This window comes from Poecilia mexicana, unplaced genomic scaffold, assembly GCF_051168715.1.
Source record: "Poecilia mexicana isolate PSO_F unplaced genomic scaffold, ASM5116871v1 scaffold_2, whole genome shotgun sequence".
Lineage (NCBI taxonomy): Eukaryota > Metazoa > Chordata > Actinopteri > Cyprinodontiformes > Poeciliidae > Poecilia > Poecilia mexicana.
In genome coordinates this window covers 48,351,255-48,364,871 of record NW_028263371.1, presented here as the reverse complement: position 1 = coordinate 48,364,871, position 13,617 = coordinate 48,351,255, and the positions used below count along the sequence as shown (strand labels likewise).

At 39.6% G+C, this 13,617-nt stretch overlaps 1 pseudogene across 1 annotated transcript in view; it reads right to left on the bottom strand.

The window, feature by feature from the left end:
- Positions 1-4,956: 4,956 nt before the first annotated feature.
- The window catches only part of LOC148160891 (uncharacterized), a 165,837-nt pseudogene continuing 157,176 nt past the window's right edge, over positions 4,957-13,617 (bottom strand). Inside the window, exon 4 of the transcript XR_015764106.1 lies at positions 4,957-5,051. The product of XR_015764106.1 is annotated as an uncharacterized LOC148160891 (transcript). The remainder of the gene's footprint in view (positions 5,052-13,617) is intronic.

The window sequence follows — 13,617 nt, the reverse complement described above, 5'->3', positions numbered from 1 at the left end:
TCTAACTGGGCAAAATTAGCTCATAAAAATATCTGTTCACTTTATTTTAATACAAACTATGAATTATCTGGATACTCAACCTTGATACATGAAACATAAAACACAACAGAGTTTATACATCTTGTCATATGTATTCCTTCATGTAGGTTACTGCATGTTCTTCAGATTTTGTCACTAAGTATAATTTAAGTGATTAATAAATGTATAAACCTTTGAAGAATCTGTAATTTCTTTGATGGATAAAAAATATATATATTTTTGAGCTCCATCAGACATTATTATCTACTTATCTTGATGCTATTTTACATCTAGAAACTGAAAAAGTCACTTACAGAACAGAATGAATGACTCGTAGGAAAAGACAAAGTTTATGTGAACTGAAAGACTTTTCACAGACTCAATATAATCTGAGCTTAATAAATTTTGCAAAGAATAATGAGCAAAAAATCTACATAATTCTCAATGTGCAAAACTGGTAGAGACATAAACCCAGAAAACAATTAAGAATGTTGACTTAGTGAGTCAACACACTTAGTGTGTTGCCCTGCGACAGACTGGCGACCTGTCCAGGGTGTACCCCGCCTCTCGCCCGGAACGTGAGCTGGAGATAGGCACCAGCACCCCTCCCGACCCCACTGAGGGACAAGGGTGACGGAAAATGGATGGATGGATGGACTTAGTGAGTCTTAAATACAAATGTAAGGCCGACTTGTCAGAGTTCTGTTTATAATAAATTTGCCAAAAAACATTTATTCTAGACTGCATCTTGATGTAGCTGTTGACACCGTGAAGGTTTAAATCCTGGCCTTCCTGTGTTTTTGCTGGGATGTTTGTAATATTTTACCTCATGACGTCCCCAACCTCCCTGCCTATGGCTGCTGCAGACGGAAACCCTGAATTTACTGAGTTCAGACAACTGGCAGGTGTTTCCTGATCCTCTCGTTTCTCAATTATGCTCCGATTTATGTTAGTCTATTACATAAAATAAATTTTAGGTCGTATCATCAAGAAACATGAACATGGTGAACAGACGTGCTTTCATGGCTGACTTTTAAAAAAAAATCCCCAAACAAAAACTGAGATGTTTGTGAGTTCAGCAGACAGACATGTCTGCTTGAGACGATGGTGGAAAGATAAATTCAGCACCTCTTTTTACTTGCTTCCAGGGCCGTGTGAGTGTGTGCTAGACTACAGCTCAGGAGGTGAACGTACAACTGGCTGCAGGCAAAGGTCCAGGGATGTTTCCACTCGAGAGGACAGGTGGAGGGTTCCTGTCTGGATACCGAGCGGCTGATAAGGGTGATGACTCACAAAAGCCTACAGGAGTGATAAATGAGCTGTCAAATTGAAGCCGACATTTCGCACCGCTCAGAATCATATGGTACAGAGAAATAACACCGGACTGTCATGCATCACCAGCTAAAGATAATCTTTTGTTAAACTGTCCTCTGAAATGTCTGAACGTGCCAGGTAGAAATAGACATTTGTTTCTACCCAGCAGATGTGGAGGAAGGCAAAAAAATTACTGTCTTTGATGAATGCAATGCACCTTCAAACTGAAAAGATATGATTTCAAAAAACTTCTGACCCATTGGGACTTAAACAAGCCTCAATGGATCAGACTTGTTTATCCAGTACATCCCAAAAAATACTGACTTTACTTCCTGGCTTTCTTCTCTTGATGCACCCTGGTGTCATCTTGTGTTCTCCATAGTGATGCACACAAACCACATCCTCCACATCATCCAAAAACAAAGCCAGACTGAGCTGACAGGGCCGCCGTCCTCCATCGGTCTAGTCCAAGGCTGAAGCTTTTGTGATCAGGAGGAAAAAAAATTAAGAGACCACTTAAAATGATCAGTTTCTCTGATTTTACTTTGTTTGAGTAAACTGAACATTGTTCTTATGACCTACTGACAACATGTCTCTGATATTGCAAGCAAAAATTTAGTATTTATTTGCAGAAAATGAGAAATGGTCAAAATGACGAAAAAGATGCAGTGCTTTCAGACCTCAAATAATGCAAAGAAAACAATAATACTAATGTTTTAACTCAGAAAGAGTTCAGAAATCAATATTTGGTGGAATACCCAGGAGGTTTCCAATGAGGTTCAGTGCAGTGGGCTCTTAGTTTTTTAAGGAGCTGTAGGCGCCTTCACTGTCCATACAACAGCAATCAGAATAAGCATTACATTTTCAATAGTTTTAGCTATGGAAGTTCAGCTGGATAAGAACACGGGCCAGCCTTCGCTAAGCATGTTCATCAATAAACCTTGGTTATAAAATGGTAATGGTAATGAGTACATAAATGAAACTGGCCTCTGCAAACTCGAAATTCAAGAACGCATCGGAAATGTGTTTCCTGGAACTCCAGTGAACAACAAAACGGTGAAACCATGAAATAATGGCGATCCTTATCAGGAGAGGCCAGCCTACTAGCATCACCTCCAGGGCACATTGGAGCTCAGAAAATGGCTCAGAAAGACATCTAAAGCACTGCAGGCCTCACTTGTGTCTGTTTAGCTCATTGTTAGTGAAGGTCAAAGGGAATCCATGGCAGGGTTTCAATGCGACAACAACTGGTGAAAAATAACAGATTCATCTCAAAACATCTTGATACTCCCCAAAACTTTTTGGAAAATATTGAGCCAAGAGCAGAAGGTTTGCCTCCTTGTACATCTGGCATAAAACTCACCAACTATTGATTTCCAAAGAAGAAAATAATCCCAACAGGGATGTTGGTAGCATGATAGCCTGGAGCGTCTTTACATGTAAAGAATATCAAGTCCGCCTCTGGACGGCTCAACAAAACCCAAAATTTAGGTTTTTGAGTGACCTAGTCAAAGTCCAGCCTTGCATCTGATTGAGATTCTCAACCATGAGCTTAAGCAGTCCATTCATGCTCGAAACGCAATTAAAACAATTCAGCAGAGCAAAAATTTTGATACAAAGGAGTCATTCCCTGTTATCTCAAACACCTGAAGGCAGTTGCTGCTGCTGAAGGTGGAAAATGAAAAGATTTGCTTTAACATGTTCAAATAAACTCTTTATTCAGTCTGAGAGACTGAATCAAGACACTCCGACATACATTCAAATTTCTGTCTACTGGTTTGTGGTTCTCACAGCTTTAGATAGCAACAATTTGACGTCTTCCTGAAGGTGAGCTGATAAAACCGATTGTTTTTACTGGACTCTGGTGTTAGTTACAGAAGAGAAAAATGTATTTTAGTTCCACTGTCTGTTTTCCTCTCTGTATTCTTTGGCAACTGTAACGTAGAGAACCAGAGCCAAGCCAGAACCTGAGCTCTGAACACATCTTGGTTCCACTTCTCAGCAGACTAAACCTGCATAAACTCTTCTGTTTTTGGTCAAACAGCTCTTTAGCAGAGGATCACACACCAAGTCTGAAATGAAAAGCCCAGGCAGAGAAATGTGTCCGCCCACAACTCCTCCAACAAAAACGTGGCTATTTTTATTATTCCTGCTTACACCGAATGTTCTAATAATCTTCTTAACAGATATGCTTATAATTTGTTTTATTGTAGAGTTAATATTGAAATTTTCAAAAGGATCGCCGCTCCGTCCTGAAGGATAATAACAAAATGGATTTGAGATTTAAAGAAAAAGGAGGATATTTTTGACTAAAGCAAAAGAAAACACTATTAATGTAATTAATCACAGCAGAATTAAGAAAAAGGCGATTTTAACTCTGCATAAAAGAAGCAAGAAATATTGTCACACGTACCCTTAAAAAGCTTCCCATTAATTTTGAACATGTAATTGCTTTTCTTTAATAAATGTGAAAAAACGTGTTTTGTTTAATCCATTCTGGTTCAAATACAGAACAACACGGAGCCCCTGTACTTGTGGTGAATCACAAGCTGCAGAGAAAACCTGCTTTTTGGAGCCATTAACAAGCTCCTGACATAATTCTGCCCAGATGTTTATCACCATATTTAATGGCGCTTTTCTGAATCAGCTGATTTCCTGACACAGGATGACATGATAAGCATAGGACAATCATTTTCAATGTGGTTGGTTCCTCTGGCCTTTCCAGAAGCTTAATATTATTCCGCCTTAACAGGATTTGATGCTTGTGTGGGATCATTGTCTCTACACCTCACTGAATCCAGGATTCAACCGGTGACTTCTGCGCTGGAAAGTGTCTGGACTGTGTCTGAACATCCACCAATTTCCTTTGATTTGATGCTGACTGCTTGGGTAAAACTGTTTAAATTTGGGTCCAATAGGGTTTTTAAACAGAACAATGATCTCAAACACACATCAGAGCTGGCTGTAAGATTTAAAGAAATGACTACCAGTGAGGTCGTTGCAAAGAAACCAACCACTTTCATCAAACTCTTTCAATTTTGCAGAGATGAGTCAATTATCCAGCCAGAAGTTTGTTGCAACTAGAAGTGTGTTGATGGTCTACCCCCCCGAACAGAGATTTTATAAAAGACAGATTTATGAAACCTCTATTTTATTCATGAAAAGGGAAAAAATAAATAAAAATACAAAGAAAAGGTTCAATACTCATATATTACATAGATTTGTTACATATAGAGCAAAATGTTTAAGCATTTTTTTCAGTTTCAATTATTGCTTAGTAAGAACCTAAAATTTAGTGTCAATCAATTAAAAGAGATATGTTAAGCAGAAATGTGATTTTTTTTTTTAAATGACTCATTTGCACTCGGTACTTGATTTTGCATAATTTACTGCACCAATGCGGCGTAGCATGGAGTCCATCAGGGTCTGTGTTGACTTTTTGATCATCTGCAGTGTACGGTCTGGTGTCTCTCATTTTCCTCTCATAGATTCTCCGTGGGCCGGTTCGCTGACCGATTAAACGCAGCAGCAACACAGTGACTGAACCAGCTCTTGGTACCTTTGTGAGTTTGGTCAGGTGCCTTCACCTGCTGAAAAATTAAATTAGCATCTATATAAAGCTGCTCAGCCGAAGGAAGCTGGGTGTGCAGCGCTGCGGCCCCCTGGGGTTCTGCACTGGGGCTGCTGGGTGGGTCCCTGAGGCCGTCGTCTGCTCTTCTCTGGGGAGCAACGAAGAGCAGAGCAGCACTGCTGAAATGCTCACACACACATGTTTGGATTCAACTGTTAAAAGACACACTTGATCTCTGCCTGTGGTTGGCACTAAACTCATCTTGCATTAATTAGTACATTGTAGTTTTCAGTGATGTTGTTGATGTTGTTGCACTGTGGGGTTTCTTTTCTCTCCTTTCTGCAGAAAAGGTTGTTCTTCAGAAAAACATAAACATAATGGCAAAAAAAAGAAATTTTATGCCATTTCTTTTTCCAATTGATTTAAAATACCACATTTCTATCTGATCACATAAGTGTAATATCATTGTTATGACGTAGCCCTCGTAGTGCATCTTTCTGTCTCTATGGCAACACATCGGACGGGGAATACAGACAGGAAATATGATACAGAAGGCAAAAATGAACAGGCTGAGAGCCACCCACCATATCAACATGTCGTTTTAGGCTGTAAATCATTTATGCATTGAATAGGACTGGAATGTAATGTAACTGGAGAAACAGACCAGAAAACAGATTTCAGCTGAAAAGAAACCAGCAGGGGGCCAAAGCTACGAACAGCCTTGAGGTTAACAGAAAAGTTTTCCTCCTCAGCTACACAGAGGAAAACAGAGACAAAAACAGAAGCGGCAAATCAACAGAAACCAGCAAATAATAGCAACAGTGTCTTGCAAATGTTTTCACTCCCCTTTTTGACTTTTTCACATTTTATTGGGATAGTTTGATCCTAAAATGATGCATGGTTTTCAACGTTTCACTATCACCTGCAATTTGTAGGGCAGTTTTCCTCAGTCATGATGTTGGTTGGTGTAGTGCAGAGAGGTGGAGGCAGTAGCTGAGCTAATGAAAATAAGACCAAAGCAAATCCAGTCAGGAGAGACGAGGAGAACACAAGACAGCACAAAAGACGGACAGAAGACAAAAGACTTGATGAGTTAATTGATTTCAGGTGTGAGTAGTTAGAGCAGGAGCCAGGCTAAGGAGGGACAGAAAGTGGCAAAGAGTAACTTTGACAAAAGAAACATGATAACCTGGAACAGAAAATAAATAGAAAAATCATGACTAGAATCACTGAGGAAAAACAAAGGTGGAAAACAGGGCAGCTAAAAAAAAAAAAACATAAGGAACACCAAAAATGACAAAAATAACAAATTTCAACAACCCCAGGTCCAAACATCCTCTGGAAACATTTTGGAGTTTCGTCTCCTCACTTTTCACCAATAGATGATGAAACTTTTGCCCATTTTTACTTTAAAAATATCTGAAGCTCAGCCAGACTGGATGGAGAACATCTTTGAACAGAAATATTCAAGTCTTGCCACAAAATTCCCAGTTGGGCTTTAGTCTAGACTTTGACTTGGGGATTCTAACACTTGAATATGTTTTAGTAGAAGCTGTTTCCCTGTAGCTCTGGCTGTAAGGGTTCTTGTCCTGCTGGAAGGTAAAACATCCAGCTAAAGTCCAAATACTGCGCAGTCGCCAACAAGTTTTATTTATTTATTTTTAGGTCCATCCATCTTCGCATTAACCTTGAACAGCTTCCCTGTTTGTACTGCAGAAAAGCATTCCTACTCAATGATTCTGGCTCTTATGGTTCACCATAGAGATGGTGAATCTTCACATCATTTTGGATCCAAAAAATAAATACATTTGAATTGGGCCTCATCTGATCAGAGCACAATGTGACTTGATGCCTTTTGTTCGCTCATGTTCTCTAATAACCATCATGAAGAAGCTGCATTTACACAATGTGGATTTAATTTACGAATTATCTAAAGACAATTATTTAAGAGCATCAGAGCAAAGAGTTCTGCATTCGTATAATAAAAATAAAAAAACATGCCATTTCCATCCATTTCATAAATTAGACACTTCTTTGAGTTGATCTATTCAAAACCTGTAAATTTCACATACTAAAGAAAATCATTTACAATTTACCCTCCTTAAATTTCTCTTCATATTATTTTTCTTTTTATAAATAATGCAAACATTGAGCTTCTTCTTTACGTTATCAATAACTCTCTATATCGCGATCAAGCCATGGCATATTTACCCTTACAGATAATCTTTGTGAAAAGGACAAAGGTCAAAAGCCTCCATGCTGATAGGCTTGGCCTTGGTAACATTTGGGCTGGAAAGTTTCTTGATTTATGAGGCGAGGTAGATGGACCAAATGTATCCCCCTTGCAATATTTATCAGACATGCAAGCCATCACTCTGCTCTCTGAATGCAAAAGTGGTGGGTGGACAGAACACTATGCATAACATTGCATAATTCAAGGCCATGACACACTAATGGAGGATGGCAGTGTGATTATTTGCATCATTTCCATAAGATCGTAATTTTGCACACTCTGCGCCGCTAAGATTAAAGCATCCGAGAAACGCCCTGTCCTAGGGGGGCTTCTGGGGTATTTGCCTCTGCTGTGCTGTGCTGGCAGCAGCTGTCAGACAGCTCCTGCATTAAAATGGTCTTATGTATATTGATGTCTTGTCAGAAGATAGTTATGATCACCAACACATCCACATCGCTCTCCCTCGGAGTGAGCAGGGCGTTTGGACGGACCACCCTGTGTGTTGACAGAGTGTCTGCGCTATCTGTGCAGGTTGATAAAGCAGCTTTATCACAATACAGCAGAAGTAAAAGGATTTATAATTACATATAGAAACAGAAGTTCCAGTGTGATTGATGATTGGTGAAAATGTCCACTTTAAAAGCTGGGACTCCTGTTTAAGACATGTCTCCTTTTGTAAGTGCGTGTCTCTGCGTCCAGTAGAGGGCACTGTGGGTATTCACTGAGGCCCGTCGCCTGTCTGAGCCTGTGACCACCCCAGTGATTACAGTGTTTGAGCAAAGCCGTGCCATATTTGTTTGACTTTGTGGCACTCAGTAAATAGTCAGCAGGGGTGGCATTTGGGGCCATTTTGTTCTTCTAATGTCGCCTCTCTGTAAAACCAGGAAAGCACACACACGACTATTAAAATCACATTTTCCATCGACCTGTGAGCCTTTAGAGGACGGGAAAAACTCCGAGTCCCCTTAAAACACATGTAGATTTATGCGTAAGCATAACACGTGTGTGAAACACTGACAAAGAAAATGCAACAAGTTTTTGATTTGCAGCCCATTGCAATGCAAGAACAGACACTGGCACTGATACAGTCCAATTGTGTGAAAATCAGTTTCTTCATAAGAATTTGAATGAATATCATAACTCCTCCAACTGTGATGCAAATGACAATTGATACATCAGAGGAAAAGAGTGATTCTGAATATTGTAGGTGAGTCTCCAATTTCCTCACGCAGTCTCTGTGATCTTTCGGAATGAGAAATGGGTTCAGTTTTATCAGCGAACCATGTGGATCCTCATTCTTGTGTAAAATGTAATATATCTTTCTTGCTGCACGACTCCTTTTCCTGCTGACCAGTTCTTCCTCCACCCCTGTTACTGCTAAAAAATATATATACCAACTCGCTGGTTTTTATGCCTGTCCACCCCAGGGACAAGTTGTGATTGTAGAAATGAAAATTTATTTTTCTATGAAAATCTCATGCCTAGGCTCACTGATTAAAAATACAGCCAAGTGCCGTTCTGATGGGTACAGCCCTTCTGTCGTCCTCTCGGCTTTATAGAACATTATTTAGAAAACACTCGACGTTATCAGCAGTCAGTTATAAAACAATGGGTTTACTCAGCACATTTATTTTAATGAAAACAAGTCTATCTTTTTATGAAAAATGCTGTTAATTGTCCTCTTCCACTGTAATTACAGTTTTGAGAGAGGAAATATTTGCTTTCACAAGTTGGATTACTTTGCCTGTTGTTAGAAAAAGACCATCAACCAAATATCAGATGACTGGGAAAATGTTTGCTCTGTTATTTTCCGCCGTTTTACCCAGGCAAATGTTACATTATTTTTCTTACAGCCCTATTTTAAACCTTACAAAGATATAGCAAAACATTTATTTGGTGCATAGGGGGGAATTATGTATTTACTGGTTTCAAAACATCTCATTAAGTTGTCTAATTTTCTCTCTAATTTACAATCTGGAATGTGTGCTTGTCTCAGTTATAAAGGGGCGGAAATCATTAAACAACATTCAGAAAACCTCAAACTCTGGAGGAAGGATGTATTTATTTACCTCAAAGAAAGTAAAAAAGTAAGTATGGCTCACAGCTACTCATAGTTACTAAAGAATCCTGGGATTAGGCAGCAGTTCTGCACAGTAATCTCATCTACCTGCAGAGACATGAAGTATGGAAACACTTGCAAGGCATTATAAAGCTTCATAATAGTTTCCTTTATCACAAAGAAACACAAACTTCAGAGTATTTTATTGTGATTTATCTGATATGCAAACACAAAGTAGCACATATGTGTGAAGTGGGAAGAAAAGGCCACACATTTTTCAACTTTAATCCCAAATAAAAATCTGAAAAATCTGTTGTTCTGTTGTTCAGAGTAGATGGAGCGAGTTGAAAGGCAGATCAAATCACCGGAATGATGAGAAGTTTTATTTTAATATTAACCCGATAGTTATATTTACTCAAAAAAATAATCTGAGCTCATAAAAGAGATCAGAGACACAAAACTCAGCAGGGGGGAAAAAACCATGAACTTCACAATCAAACATGGCTGTCCTAACAAAGGACACACATGGATATAAATGATGGCAGGTCAGATCATCTCAACCCAGAAGGGATAACTAACCAGCATATCACCACTAACAAGGAGAGAAGGGATAACTAACCAGCATATCACCACTAACGAGGAGAGAAGGGATAACTAACCAGCATATCACCACTAACGAGGAGAGAAGGGATAACTAACCACCATATCACCACTAACGAGGAGAGAAGGGATAACTAACCAGCATATCACCACTAACGAGGAGAGAAGGGATAACTAACCAGCATATCACCACTAGCAAGGAGAGAAGGGATAACTAACCAGCATATCACCACTAGCAAGGAGAGAAGGGATAACTAACCAGCATATCACCACTAGCAAGGAGAGAAGGGATAACTAACCAGCATATCACCACTAACGAGGAGAGAAAGGATAACTAACCAGCATATCACCACTAACGAGGAGAGAAAGGATAACTAACCAGCATATCACCACTAACGAGGAGAGAAGGGATAACTAACCAGCATATCACCACTAACGAGGAGAGAAAGGATAACTAACCAGCATATCACCACTAACGAGGAGAGAAGGGATAACTAACCAGCATATCACCACTAACGAGGAGAGAAGGGATAACTAACCAGCATATCACCACTAACGAGGAGAGAAGGGATAACTAACCAGCATATCACCACTAACGAGGAGAGAAGGGATAACTAACCAGCATATCACCACTAACGAGGAGAGAAGGGATAACTAACCAGCATATCACCACTAACGAGGAGAGAAGGGATAACTAACCAGCATATCACCACTAACAAGGAGAGAAAGGATAACTAACCAGCATATCACCACTAGCAAGGAGAGAAGGGATAACTAACCAACATATCACCACTAACGAGGAGAGAAGGGATAACTAACCAGCATATCACCACTAACGAGGAGAGAAGGGATAACTAACCAGCATATCACCACTAACGAGGAGAGAAGGGATAACTAACCAGCATATCACCACTAACGAGGAGAGAAGGGATAACTAACCAGCATATCACCACTAACAAGGAGAGAAAGGATAACTAACCAGCATATCACCACTAGCGAGGAGAGAAGGGATAACTAACCAACATATCACCACTAACGAGGAGAGAAGGGATAACTAACCAGCATATCACCACTAACGAGGAGAGAAGGGATAACTAACCAACATATCACCACTAACGAGGAGAGAAAGGATAACTAACCAGCATATCACCACTAACAAGGAGAGAAGGGATAACTAACCAACATATCACCACTAACGAGGAGAGAAAGGATAACTAACCAGCATATCACCACTAACAAGGAGAGAAGGGATAACTAACCAACATATCACCACTAACAAGGAGAGAAGGGATAACTAACCAGCATATCACCACTAACAAGGAGAGAAGGGATAGAGGAGAGAAAGGATAACTAACCAGCATATCACCACTAACGAGGAGAGAAGGGATAACTAACCAACATATCACCACTAACGAGGAGAGAAAGGATAACTAACCAGCATATCACCACTAACAAGGAGAGAAGGGATAACTAACCAACATATCACCACTAACAAGGAGAGAAGGGATAATTAACCAACAAGGAGAGAAGGGATAACTAACCAGCATATCACCACTAACAAGGAGAGAAGGGATAACTAACCAACATATCACCACTAACAAGGAGAGAAGGGATAACTAACCAGCATATCACCACTAACAAGGAGAGAAGGGATAACTAACCAGCATATCACCACTAACAAGGAGAGAAGGGATAACTAACCAACATATCACCACTAACAAGGAGAGAAGGGATAACTAACCAGCATATCACCACTAACAAGGAGAGAAGGGATAATTAACCAACAAGGAGAGAAGGGATAACTAACCAGCATATCACCACTAACAAGGAGAGAAGGGATAACTAACCAACATATCACCACTAACAAGGAGAGAAGGGATAACTAACCAGCATATCACCACTAACAAGGAGAGAAGGGATAACTAACCAGCATATCACCACTAACAAGGAGAGAAGGGATAACTAACCAACATATCACCACTAACAAGGAGAGAAGGGATAACTAACCAGCATATCACCACTAACAAGGAGAGAAGGGATAACTAACCAACATATCACCACTAACAAGGAGAGAAGGGATAACTAACCAGCATATCACCACTAACAAGGAGAGAAGGGATAACTAACCAGCATATCACCACTAGCAAGGAGAGAAGGGATAACTAACCAGCATATCACCACTAACGAGGAGAGAAGGGATAACTAACCAGCATATCACCACTAACAACAACGTTCTGTTATGTCTGCAATTAATCTGAAACACCAATGAAGGAAATCAAAGCGCATAAAGGTAAAGGTTTACCTTTATACACTAAAATGCATCCATTTGCCCCTCTCTAGCAGGACTCAGTGGTACAGTCCAATTAGCATTCATGTATTTATCTTCTCTGAGCCCATGGGATCAGTCTTTTGTCTGACCAAACTCCCAGAGTAAAGAGCTGAGGAACCAAACAGAACCAAACAGAACCAAACAGAATCTTTGCAAAGGAATTGTTGCATGTTTGGGTTTTTTTACCAAATGTTTTTTACAACATTTAGTTGCATGTCTTTTCTGGACCACCTTGATTTACTGCCTGACTTTAAAGCTGTAAGGAGTTGCTTATTGAACCACTTTGTCCTGTTTTGGTGTTAGTGAGGACCTAAATGCAAACATGAGGATGAGACGGGCAAAACGGGGGGAAAAGGAAGTTTAATAACAAAAATCAGGAGACGGGAACGAACTGGCTGCAGCAGGATGAGGATGACACGGGATATGACAATGGAGTAACTGAACCACGGAGTATTTATAGTGGGGGGCTTGACTTAATGCTACATACCCAGGTAGATGAAGGCACAAGCAACAGTTTTGAGAGAAACCCAGGCAGTAAAGAACATAAAAGTCAGTAAACAAACCAAAAAGATTGAGATTTTATAAGTGAATTTAATAGGACATTTTAATGCACACATATAATTCCTATTTTGTATTCATTACCTCCCTTTTGGGTTTAGAATTAATTTTAAAGTATTAGTGCTCACTTACACGGCAATAAATGATCAGGCACCAGAATATCTGTCTAATCTTCTGACTTAACAGTTTCTCACCCTCAACGTTCTCAGTCAAATCTAAATTTGTTAGTTATTCCCCAAACAGGATTGGAAAATAAAGGAGATCAGTGTGCCTCCAGGGTTGCCTCAAGCTGAATTATTTTATAATAAGTTAAACACTCATTTATGTAGTCAGGGATTTGCTCAGGGTTTTTGCTGGCATGGGGTCTTAAATTTAATGCTTTGTGCATGGGTTAATGTTTTTGTTTCTTAGGCCTAATTAGGTATCATACTTTTGTGTTTTGTGACCTGAGGGAGAAACCACTTTATAAATAAATCATCCATTAAGATTTTTTTTATTTTTTTTCGCAAGATAATGTCTTACTGCTATCTATCTGTAATATAGATATAATATAATATTGTTTTGCATGTAACATTTGACCATTTTTCCAAGTTAAATAAGATTCTCTAAACTGGGAGCCTCCAGAGCGTCGCCTACAGCTGGAAAGGCAAATGACTGCAGACGCTCTTCACACGACCCAATTTTAACAATAACAATAATAATAAAAATAAAAGAACAGTCTCTCTTTCAGAGTTTTCCAGTGATATTGACAAGCCTTTATTAACTCAGCTGTTGACAGCAGCGTTGCTCTGGTAATGGGGGGAAAGCTGTCATACCGGCAGTGGTCTCGTGTTACTATAAATGCAGATGCCAATAAATACCCACTGGAGCCATTTAAGCTGGACAGCAATGACAATTGCACCTTTTTCCCGCCGAGCACAAAAGCCGGATAGTGG